The following is a 13,143-nucleotide window of genomic DNA, read 5'->3' as shown; positions in this document are numbered from 1 at the left end:
GCCTGTCTCTGCCTCTCTCTGTGTGTCCCTCATGAATAATAAATAAAATCTTAAAAAAAAAATAAAGGTGCTGTGTGCATGAATGGGGAGCACATTTGGTTCTAGAATAGTGCCTATCAAACCTGAATAGTGTGCAGATACTTCAAAAAGGAAAAAAGATTTTTCTAGATTTGAATGTATTATTTTTCACAATATGCTACTTAAGTGAATACAACACAAAACTCAATAGACACCGGATCTCATCAAAGGCCCTGCTGGCTCTCTAGAAGCTACTCTTGTGTGGGTGTCTTCAAGCATAGAAGTGGTAATAATTGCTAATGATTGGGGAAATGGAACTACCCCAAGTTATGTTGCCTTTACTGACACCGAATGATTAATCAGCAATGCTGCAAAGAATCAAGTTTCAGTGAACCCCACCAACACAGTTTTTGATGAAATGCCTGATTGGACAAAGATTCAACTATGCTGTTGTCAAGTTTGATATGAAGCATCGGCCCTTCCTGGTGGCAAATGAGGCTGGTAGGCCCTAGGTCTAAGTAGAATACAAGGGAGAAACAGTTTTATCCAGAGGAGGTGCCCTCTATGGTTTTGACAATGATGAAGGAAATCGCAGAAGTATACCGTGGGAAGACTGTTACCAATGCAGTTGTCACACTACCCACTTGCTTTAACAACTCTCAGCATCAGGTCACCAAAGATGCTAGAGTTATTGCTTGTCTCAGTATACCTAGCATCATCAATGAGCCAAACTGCTACTGCTGTTTGCTTATGACATAGACAAAAAGGTTGGAGCTGAAAGAAATGTGCTAATCTTTGACTTAGGAGGTGGCACTTTTGATGTCTCAGTCCCCACTATTGAAAATGGGATCTTTGAGGTCAAATCTACAGCTGGAGACACTCACTTAGGTGGAGAAGACTTTGACAACCAAATAGTCAACCGTTTTATTGCAGAGTTCAAACGCAAATGTAAGAAGGACATCCATGAGAACAAGAGGACAGTCCGTCACCTCCAGACTGCTTGCAAACGTGCTAAGCATACACTTTCTTCCAGCACCCAGGCCAGTAGTAAGACTGATTCTTTGTATGAAGGAATTTTTTTTTTTGTATGAAGGAATTGACTTCCATACCTCTATGACTTGTCCCCAACTTGAAGAATTAAATGCTGACCTATTCCATGGCACTCTGGACCCTATAGAGAAAGCCCTTTGGGATGCCAAGCTAGACAAGCCTCAGATCGATGATATTGTCCTTGCAGGTGGTTCTACCCATACCCCAAGATTCAGAAACTTCTGCCAGACTTCTTCAATGGAAAGGAACTGCATTAGAGCATAAGCCCTGATGAGGCTGTTGCTTATGGCACAGCTGTCAAGATAGCTATCCTTTCTGGAGACAAATCTGAAAATGCTCAGGATTCACTGCTATTGGATGTCACTCCTCTTTCTCTTGGCTTTGAAACTGCTGGAGGAGTCATGATGGTCCTCATCAAGTGCGATACTACCATTCCTACCAAACAGATGCAGACCATCACTACCTATTCTGACAACCAGCCTGGTGTGCTCATTCAGGATTATGATGGTGAGGGTGCCATAACCAAGGATGACAACCTCCAAGAATTTGCTTGAATCTTACACAGACAACATGAAAGCCACCGTTGAAGATAAAAGCTTCAGGGCACATGAGGACAAACAGAAGATTCTTGATAAATCACGTCAGCAACGGCCTTGATAAGAACCAGACTGCAGGGAAGGAAGAATTTGAACATCAGCAGAAAGAACTGGAGAAAGTGTGCAACCCCATCATTCCCAAGTTGTACCGGAGGACAAGAAGCATGCCAGGGGGAATGCCCGGGGACATCCTGATGGTGGAGCCCCTCCATCTGGTGGTACCTCCTCCAAGCTCACCAATGAAGAGGTTGGTTAAGCCAACCTGAGAATAGGTCGAGCTTTTTTCCACACAAAACATTTGAAGGACCCAATTTTTTAGTGAATTCCACGGCAATTTTAAAGTCAAGCTGCTATAGTAAATAAACAGGGCACTCTTGATACTTGAATATGAAATATGTGTGCAGGGAAAGGAAATAAACATTTCATTTTATAAGTTACTGTATTATAAGTGGAAAGTGCCATGTCTTAAGTAAAACTGTATTTAAAATTGGCACCAAAAAACAAAACAAACAAAACAAATAGGCACAGAATCCCTATTGCTTTCACATAGACCAAAACATTAAATACAATAAAAACTAAAAACAATGTCTGTAAAACACTGGTTAATTTAGTGTGACTGATGATACTCTTTGCTACAGTTTAATCACTGATGGCATTGTGAATTGGGCACTGAATGCTGACACACATTCTTTTTTGAGTTTGGCATGTCTGGTATTCTCCAGGACTTTCTCTATTGGAAATTCTGCAAACCCTAATCTGTGCAGTGGGCTGTGGCCTTTACCAGTTACAAATACATCACCTGTATATTTGACTTGGTTTCTTTTCTCATTAATCAGTGAGAATTAGAGTAGTAGTACTTGTCCACCTTGCAGACATAAAAATAAATGCAAATATGGGTACTGGTCATCTTTGATATACCATGACCATCCAGATAATCCAGAATATGTCTATATTATTATGTTAAGGTTGTCATCTTAATTAAAACAGCAAATTAAATAAACATTCTCCTAAGTGGTAGTCATGGACCACTTTGAATAAATTTGTGGAACTCCAGCCACTCACCACAGTTTAGAAACACTAGTCTATCTATACAGAGCTAGATTTAATATATGCATTATTTTTTAAATTTTATATTTATTACAAAAGTAATAAATATTCACTGTTGACATTTTAGAAAATGGAAATAATTCAAAAAAATAACCATTGTAATCCATCACACAGAGAAAAACCACTATTAACATTTAAATATCTTTTGTTCCCTATGCAAATACATGTGCATACATATTGTTCTATACCCTATTTAAGAACTTTTTTCACTTAGCAAAACACTGAGGACAGCCTTCCAGATTACTAAGTATTCTTCTACAATAACATTTTGATTGGCTTCAATTTGTCAATTCTGGGTGTCTGTCAAAATGTTCTTAATTGAATATTTAGATTGTTTCCAATTTTCTGCCATCATAAACTATGCTGTGATAAATGTGCTTATTCCTAAGTTTTGTAGTACATAAATAATGAGCCTGTTTACTTGTAGGATATTTTCCTAGTATTAGAAACTCTATATAAAAGAGAATGCAAAATTTAAAAGATTTGTGCACATACTAATTTTATGAACAAAGAAGTTATGTAAATAAAGATGTGGCATTAATAACTCATTGCTGGTTGAGGATGCATGGCTTAGGTGATCATCAAAAGCTACTTGTTTGGGGACAGAAGAGTGACTTAAAATGGAAACTTTCTAATATCATAGGACATAAATTTATTTACAGATAAAAGGTCTATTATTATTGTCTTTAATGAATGAAAACATGATTTTTTTCCTTACCTTTTTTTAAAAAAAATAATTGTGGACTCGTAAGTTACAAAAATAGTACTGAGAGATCCCATGTACCCTTTCTCCAGCTTTCCCCAAAGATAACATTGTACTTAACCAACGTGCTTTATCAAAACCAAGAAATTGACATTGGGATTATACTATTAACTAGTCTACAGAATTCACTCAGCTCTCGGCAATTTTACATATATTCACTCTGTGTGTGTGTGTGTAGTTCTATGAAAGGTTCTCACATGTGGAGATTTGTATACCCACCATGAGCTCTATAGAGTACTGTTCCATCACTGCATGAGAACTCCTCTGGATGATCCTTTCTGGCCTGACCCCAAAACCCTGGGAGCCACTGATCTGTTTCCCATCTCTATAATTTTGTCAGTTTTAGAATATTACATAAATGAAGTCGTACTAGGGCATTTGTGGTTAAATGCAGTTAACTTCAACAAGCCTAGCAAGTATACCCTAGGTTACTGTTGACCATTTGACCATAAAGGTTGCTGTAACTGAGATCAGAAAGGGGAGCTATCTCTTGGAAATCATTAAAACAAACAAAAAATCCCTAAAAGATAGAAAGGTATCCTATTCCCTTTAGTATCTCTAGCATCGTGGATGATATTCATTACATGTAACAGCCCATATAGAACAATGACTGACCAATCAGAATAGATACCAGCTGTAAATTATCAACTGGGCCATGCCAGTGGACACCCAGCATCTCAGCCCTGCCTGACACCTAGTCCACAGTGCCAAGCCAACGGTGGGTGTGTCTTAGTCAGCTCTGGCTGCTATAACAAAATAGCACAGACTGGATGGCTTAAACAACAAAGTATTTCGGAAAGTTCTAGAGGCTGGGAAGCCCAAGACCAAGATGCTGGTACATCCAGAGTCTGGTGAGGACCCCCTTCTTGGTTTGCAGATGGCCAAACTCTTGCTGTGTCCTCACATGGTGGAGAGCAGAGAGATGGAGTAAGGTCTCGTGTCTCTCCTTAAAAGGACACTAATCCCATTCATGAGGGCTCCACCCTCTTGACCTAATTACTTCCCAAAGACCCCACCTCCTCATACTATCCCATTGAGGGTATGCTTTCAAAACATGAATTTTGGGGGGACACAGGTATTGACTCCATGTCAAGGTGCCAGATAAATGTCTTTTGAATGAGTGAGGCATTATTGACTTACCTTTATGGTTCTTCTGGCCCACATCCCTGAGTTGGTAGCCCTTTTGTGTGGTGTCCTCACAGCTAAATAAGAGTAAGCTGTGCATTGTTTATAATTCTGAACACCATTTTGACAAACCCTGCACCAGTAACCCTCAGTGTTACTCTCTGGAATAAAAAAATTCAATCTGTGCTTAGTTCTCCTGCTTCCATAGACCTTAAATTTAATCTTCTCTTGTTAATAAAAGTGATTCTAAAACTATGGCCAAGATCCAGGAAGAAAGACAGGGAAAGAATGTGGAATTCAATCAGGGAACAAAGACATTAGGTGAATCTAATTGAGAGGGAAAAGAAACTGGCCACAACTTGGTTAAAGGTGCAGAATGTCTTCTACCGAAATTAGGTGATAAAACATTGAGATAAGCTTATGATGAAAAATGGTCTAAGGTATAACTAGAAATATATTCTAGGAAATGTATGATATGCCAAGCTCTGAAACTAACCCCAGCCAGAAGCACTGGGCATAGGATCCCTTGCTGACATAGTACACAGACCAAAACAATTAGAAAGGAACCAGCTTGTTCATCTGGAATCTGGGCAGAATCAGCTTTGAAGCACAGTTCTCAGATCCCATGTCTTGCTACTAAGTTTGACGATAAATAAGTGTCCTGAATCTTTGACCTAAGGAACATGGCACCCCCTGTAGGGTGTTTCTTCCTAAATTTGAAAAAATAACTTTACAACCCACAGAAGATGCTGAAGGAAACAGAGCCAACCTCCGTAGCCTTAATGCTTCTGTGCTAAGTTTAGGAATGCATCTTGTCATCAATTTGATTTGTAGTTATGTGTTATTAAAGGTGTTTGAAATAGTCTGGCATATGAGTATTGAAGAATTAGCCTTGATATTTTGATTTGAAATGTGTAATTAAGGTTAGATGTATTATTTTATTTTGAGAGGAGTAATAGAATCTGATTCCATATGTAAATAGGGTGGGGTTTTTTAATGTATTTAAGAGATCAGCCTTTAACACAGCTGATCCTTCCTTGTTGCAACATTTTTTCCGTCTGGTTCTTGGAATTGTACCTTACCTGCGGCCTATGCTTGCTCCTTCACTGACTTTTCTTCCTTTCCTCAGCCTCAAGTTTAAGTGCTCAGGACTCAGGCTTGGATCTACCTTTCCTCTTTCCCTAGCACCCTCCCTTCTCACAGTTTAAATACCATGGATGCACTGATGACCCCTGAATACATGTATCTGACCTGGATTTCTGTTCTGAGATCCCAGCGTGGATCTTAATCTGCTCCTTGGCATCCCTACCTACATCAAGGCCTCTCAAGCTTTACATATCTAAAGCCAATTTCATGACGCATCCCACCAGCACATCATGACCCCCTGGCAACTTCTCTCAAGTGTTCCCCATCTCAGGAAATAGCAACTCTTCCTTCTAGTTATTCAGGCCAAAATTCTTACAGTCGCCCATGATTCTTCCCTTTTTCTTGTAAGGCACAACCAGTTTATCCAGGAATTCACTTACTGTTTTTTTTCTTTTAAGATTTATTTATTCATTTTGGGGGGGAGGGGAGACAGAGAGAGTGCATAGGGGGAGGGGCAGAGAGAGAGGGAGAAAGAGAATCTTAAGCAGACTGTACTGAGCATGGAGCCTGATGTGGGGGTCGATCTCACAGCCCTGAGATCATGACCTGAGCCAAAATCAAGAGTTGGATGCCTGAGCCACCCAGGCGCCCCCATTTACTGCTCCTTCAAAATAAAGGATTCCTACCATTTTCACCGTCTTCACTGCTTCTGCCTTGGTGGATCCACGCCACCATCACCTCTTCCCTGAATCACTGCAATTGCCTATTAAATAGTCTTTCTTTTCGCTCTGATCCCCACACGGGAATGGGAAAGATGCTGTTTACAAGGTAAAGCAGATCCTCTGTCTCCTTTGCTCACAACACTCCATTGGCTCCCATTTAACTGAGGCTAAAAGCAAAAAGTCTTACAGTATCCCACAAGGTCCCATGTGACTTACTTTTTATATAAAAAATTTAAAAGGAAAAGAAAAATAGAGGGCATGAATAAAGAGCATAGCAGTATCTCAGGCAGGGAGAAACTTCCACTTTTCTGTGAAGATCTTGAAGAATCAGTTATATGTAACCATGTCTATAATGAGAAATCTCCAACTTGAATCTGTGTCCTAACTTTTGGACCAGTTTTTTTTTATCCATTGGACTGTGTTCAAGAATTATACCACACCATGCTTTTATTCTCCTAGCATGCCCAGCCACATTTTGAAATAATAAGTCATAAATGTGGAACTGGCATTAGGCACTAATGAAAAGTAATGCAGGCCTTATTCAGCACATTTTAATTTACGCAAATGCCAAATCATAGACACTCCACTGACGTCTCTCGGTTAAGACCTGTGTATGAAGACCTTATTTTGGCACCTTTTTGTCTAGATTTACTGCTGCTGACGAATAGAGTTCTTGAATTCTAGGGTGCTCAGCACCTGTCAAGGACTTAAATCTGATCACTGTTAATAACAACGCAGTATCACTTCCTTACCAAACAAGAGAAGCATTAGCTATTGTTAGAACAGTGCATCCTTTTGAATAGACACTGCAGGGCACTGTCACAAAGCATGAGCCATGGAAAGTTCACTGGTGGCTCAGCTTTCAAACATGTAAGTCATCTTGCATATTACTTAGCATTCAGACTTGAAGTCACAGGCCTAAGAACCTACACATTTCCACAGCATTCAGACATGTTCCATTGCCTGCCAAAGAAATGGAGCAAGATTTGTTGATTTACTCTGAAAGTTTGCTAACAGATTGGCCATTCTGGGGGTGGCAGCAGGCAGGGTGGGGAAGAGGTGAGGGGAAGCTGTACCACTGGGAGACTGGGGAGAAAACAGGCAGGTGAAAGAGAGAATATGGAGAGAATGTGGGAAGCTCCACCAATCACCACAGACTAGACAAAGACAAACTAAAATAAAGCAGAAAAAGAAAAAATGTGAAAGAGGCTCCAAGAGGCAAGAAAAAAAGTAATAAGGGGCCAGGCATTCTATGGAGAAGCCAGTAAGTGCCAGAGAAGGTAGGTAACAGAAGGCAGAGGCAGGAGCTTAGGGAAATGAATAATGTGGAGGAGGAAGAGAAAACCATCCCTTTAGGAACCAGCCATGATGCTTGTCTACTTCTCTGGCAATGGGGGCAAGGTTCAAGTATTACCTGCCAAATAAAGCAATCTACTTCTTTAATTTTTTTTTTTTTTTTTTTAGGAGAGAGTGTGCAGGCAAAAGTGTGGGTGAGAGGTGGGAGGAGGTGGGCAGAGTGAGAGAGAGAATCCTAAGCAGAATCCATGCCCAGAGTGGAGCCAGCCCTGGGGCTCAATCTCATGATCCTGAGATCATAACCTGAGTCGAAACCCGAGTCAGATGCTCAACCAACCAGGCGCCCTAAGACAATATATTTCTTCATGCAAAATTGGAGTATTTAGAAAATACTGTGTACTGACCCATTATCTGTAAGAAATGCCCCTAAGCTCACCATTTCCCTTGGGTTAGAAGACCTGAGAAAAAGGAGCAGTCACTGCATTTTTATTAAATGATTACTACATTCCACTCACTTTCCTGGGTGTTTTGTTTGCATTATTTCAATGAATATTTATTTATTTATTTATTTATTTATTTATTTATTTATTTAGTGGGGGAGGGGAAGAGAGAGAAAGCATAAGCAGGCTGAGGAAGAAGCAGGCTCCCCACTGAGCAGGGAACCTGACCTGGGGCTCAATCCCAGAACCCTGGGAGCATGACCTGAGCTGAAGGCAGACACCTAACCAACTGAGCCACCCAAGCGCCCCTCAGTAAATCCTTATGGCATCACAAGTCAGTAATGTTATTATCCCCATTGTCAGAGGAGTCGAAACTGAAATTTAAGTAATTTTCCTGTAGCTAGTTTGAGCTGTGGCTTTAAATTCACAGACACCAGCTCCAAAACCCCACACTTAAACAAATGTACTAAATTTTGGTAGTGCGTACTCCTTGGACAACTATTAGGAAGAATCTCAAGGTCATATGATTCTGTTTTCAAATTTTAGGCTCTGGACTATTTTAGTCTTACAATGAGATTTTTGATGGTCTTTTGCAAAATTAGAAAAGTAAGCCCAATGTTATGAAACTTTAATATAACCAAATTTATTTAGAGAGCTTTTTATTCTGATATTGTTTCATTCTTTTTTTGTAAGCCCTTAAAAATGACCTTTCTTTAATGAGAAGGTGTTAATAATAGTAGGGTTTCTATTAATGTACTTAGAAATATAAAAAACTTGGTGATCTTCTATTGCACCTGCTGTGTTTTCAATTGTACTGGTCTAGGAAATCCAAAGCTTTTGGGACCATTGATCCATTTTGAACTCATCCTCAGTACTTCCCCACAACAGCCTTAAAAGATGGCAATGCAGATTTTGTTTTTCACGTTTCCAACGGTAGAGTTCCCTACTTTTTTGACAGAGTCCATCCTCTGTTGGAAGAAGTTTCTTCCTTTTATTGAATTACAGTCTATGTTTATTTCCTTAATAGAACAACAAAGAATCAAAGAATAAGCATATCCTACTGGATTCAAAGGCAAATCTGTGAAGCACACATCACATACACTTTCATCCTTCTAGAAATTATTCTCTGTTTATTGGCTGTCTGACCCGTCATGCATTAAATGTTACCTTCATGAAGGCAGAGGCCTTTCCCCAGTATCTAGGACAGTGCTTGGCACGGAAGTGATGAGTAGTCAATATTTGTAAAATGAGGACTTTGTAAATACAGACATTTAATAATACTTGCTCAGTTTAAGAATATAATTTAGTTCATCGTCTACTTGATGGCACTTCAAATTTTAAATAGCTGAAGTCAGCTTTCATGCCCCCAGTAAGTCTTTTTTCCAGACTAAGAATGGTCAGTCCCCTGAGTTGTCTTCCGGGGACACAGTTTTCAGACTCTTACTGGTGCTTTGCCTTTGCACCACCCCAGAGCCTAAGCAGAGCTCCTTTTAGGAGTGTCTCCCTAACTCTGAAGACAGGGCACCATGAGGCTTGGCCATGGCCAGCTCCAGGGGCTCTGTTTCTGCTCTGACCTTCATAACATGGCTGAAGCCCACATTTTTTAGATCACATCATATGATTATCTATTCAGCTACTATTTGAGATATCTCCTAAATCCTCATTGCATTTATTTCTGTGAGGTAAAATGTCCACCATTTGGCAAAGCTTAACATTTATCCCCTTTATATTTCATCTGGATTTTTGACCTACAATTTAAGCCTATTGAAAACTTTTGAATCTTGATTCTTTTTTGTTCATTCATGTACTCAATCAGTGATTCCTGAGAATCTACTATACATTAGCACCCATCTTCAAAGCCTGCCTCGTCTCTGCCTCTGTGTTACCAGTGAGCATAGTAAGCACACTCTGTATTGTCATCTCACTGACCTGCTACAGTCCTCTGAGTTGACATCTTCCAGCAATCAATACTCTTGTGATTGGTAGTTTAATGGGCTATGAATCCTCCAGCTTTTACAGTCATCTAGCCCAACTCTGTGGTTTTGTTAGCTCTTGCTCTCAAGATTTGAAATGTGGCCCTAAGAACAGAGCAGATTGCCCTCTGAAGAAGGAAAGAGATGGCACTCATGTGGCCATTCCTAGGTTTGTTGGATTTTTAATGATAACAGATCAATAACTAAACATAAATGCATTATGTAAAAAGCTTCAAAAGAGAATAGGAAAATTTCAAATGTCACATTCCACAGAGAACCTACCTATAGTTATGTTTTATGTAAAGCAAAGTAAAAAGGTTGGATTTTCTATTTAGAGAGCCTTGGCCCTAGGGTTTGAATCAGTGTTCTAGAAGGACCACAAGTACAGTGGAAACATTGTCCTGTTCATACAGTATATTTGGTGCTCCCTTTGTCTGTGATTTATAGAATAGTAACAGTTTTGAACAAAGTTGTCAGGTGGGACTTGGAACAGTTTCACAATGTTACAGTCAGTGACACAGAATTTGTGTTTTTTCTCTCCACCCTGAGTTTTTTTTCAAGATTCTTCCACTTGAATAAGATCATTCTTGACATCAACTGCCTTGAAAACCCCTTCTGGTTTTCCCGTGTCTCACTTTCAATGGTTTTGCTGGTAACATCTAGCAAACACTTAACATTTAAATATTTTAACCAGAATTCATTCAAAGAGAGTGGTCTGGTCAATTTTCAGTTTCACTTGGGCTTGAATAATGGTGTTATTTCTCTTTATTTTTTTGTTTTTTAAAAAGATTTTATTTATTCATGAGAGACAGAGAGAGGGAGGCAGAAACACAGGCAAAGGGAGAAGCAGGCTCCCTGTGGGATCCCAGTGCAGGACTGGATCCTGGGACCCAGGATCACAACCTGAGCTGAAGGCAGACGCTCAACCACAAGCCATCCAGGTGCCCAATTATTTCTCTTTATTCTTATCATTTTGTAAGGTAAAGGATCATTGAGGTGGATGTTTGAAAAAAGCACTTTTTATTATGTGATAAAGGAATTTTGCCATCATCCCTTTAGCTTCCACCCGAAAATCATGTGACCTGCTAGTGATAGAGGCTCTTTGGCAATCTCAATACTCACTTGAAATATTCCTCCATCAGAACATGGCAACCTAATTGAAGGAGGGCTTTTGCACTCAGTGGAGACAGTAGGTGGAGGGCATTGATGAGTCCCAAGCAGCCTCAGGAAGGCTATAAAGCCACTACCTTATTTTCTTTGCATTCACACACCATGTAGGACAACCAGCTCCAGAATAGTTATATGCACCTGCAGAGCCCTAAACCCTGAACACAGTACTGCAAGTAGGATCCACAGGATGGAGCCATGGAGAAGCTGAGGATGGAGCGGAGGCTGGTACCCGAGCAGATCGTTTCACTATCATTAGTGCCGTGGGAGCATCGCGGCGGGGACCTGAGGTTCTAGGGACCCTTCCTGAGGGAAATAATTACTAAGCTGTGTCTGAAATAATAAATAGAAAGAGAAGAAGAACATTCTAGTGAGAGGGAACAGCAGGAGGAAAACCGGGGAGGCTGCACAGCAGGCTGAGTGCAAATAGCTACAAAACTTTTGCTCAACAGAGTGCAGAGAAGGAGCCAGGAGAGACTGGAGATGAAGCTGCCCTGGCAGTTCGCACAGAATCTGGCTTGCCTTCCTCCTGCGGAGTTCAGACTGCATCCTGTGGGCACGGGGAACCTTTGAAATTTTTTGTTCTTTTAAATAATTAGTATTTGCCTGATCTTAGTCTTTGGGCTCTTTGTGTTCTTTCTTTCTTTCTTTCTTTCTTTCTTTCTTTCTTTCTTTCTTTCTTTCTTTCTTTCTTTCTTGTTTCTTTCTTCTTTTTTTTTCTTTCACTTTCCTCTAAAGTTGCTTACAAAATGTTCTGCTTCTAGAATTTCGACTCATTTGTGGGTTTTCAAATGTTTTGCATTTCTCCTTCTTCCTACCAGTCATGCTCTACCCTTTCCAGCCTGCGGATTATTTATGGTGTTAGAAAAGATGCAAATTTGGAGTAGGGCAACGGTCCTTCTTCTATTGAAAGCAATTCCTTGGCATGTCGTAGGATGCTGAGGCTTCTCTGGTTGGTTGCCCAGTTCCCCTACTTGTGGACTTGAACCTCTCTTCTGTATTTTCCTTGGGTTGGAATTGTCCTCCCACGTTTGAGTAGACCTAAAACGTTTTTGGAGCAAAGTGGTTGGTAGGAAAAGCTAGAGCCTCAAACTCAGGGAAATCTAGAGATTCTTTGGATGGTTTTTAATGATGTTTTGTTATGGAAAATTTCAAACACGTACAAAGTAAACAGCATGTATGATGGGTCCTGTCACCCAGCTTCAGCCATTACCAGCACTCTGCCAATATTCTTTGATCCATGACTCCCCTCTCTCCTCATGTTTCATGAGATTAGATTTTTTTTCAGTGTTTTATTTGCAAGGTAAAATTTACATACAATCATAGTATGAGATCTTAACTATAAAATTTGGACAAATCTACATACAACTATGTGCCCCATACTCCTTTCACCAAAGAAACCACTTTTCCAGAAAGCTCCCTTGTATCACTTCCCAGTTAATCTCCCCATCACCGAGAGGCAAGCACTGTTTGACTTATTTCACCCTCGATAAGTTTTGCCTGTTCTAGAAGTTCCTATAAATGGAGTCACATAGTATGTATTACTTTTGTGCAGGGCCTCATTTGTTCTGTGTCATGGGACAGACTTATCTTTGAGTTTCACTTTTTTTGTATCTGTACGTCATTGGATGAGTTATATAGCCTCTTTGAGACTCGGTTACCTCCTCTAGAAAATTAGAACAGTGGCAATAAAAGTTAACAAAAATTCAGTGGGTTTTAGGATAATAAAAATGTCTTCTCTATAACTAATACTAATTATATTGCACTGAGATACAGGAATGTAGTCCCTCCAGGGTTTAC

The 13,143-nt window shown here is 40.0% G+C and overlaps 1 protein-coding gene and 1 pseudogene across 1 annotated transcript in view; both read left to right on the top strand.

Moving 5' to 3' along the window:
* RCAN2 (regulator of calcineurin 2) overlaps nucleotides 1-13,143 on the top strand; it is a 260,454-nt gene that overhangs the window by 92,371 nt on the left and 154,940 nt on the right. The gene's annotated exons all lie outside the window — the stretch shown is intronic.
* Nucleotides 468-2,063, top strand: LOC112641829 (heat shock cognate 71 kDa protein-like; annotated as a pseudogene).

The sequence above is a fragment of the Canis lupus genome, chromosome 12, assembly GCF_003254725.2.
Source record: "Canis lupus dingo isolate Sandy chromosome 12, ASM325472v2, whole genome shotgun sequence".
Lineage (NCBI taxonomy): Eukaryota > Metazoa > Chordata > Mammalia > Carnivora > Canidae > Canis > Canis lupus.
The sequence above is the reverse complement of the archived record's forward strand: the minus strand, read 5'-3'. Positions and strand labels throughout refer to the sequence as shown.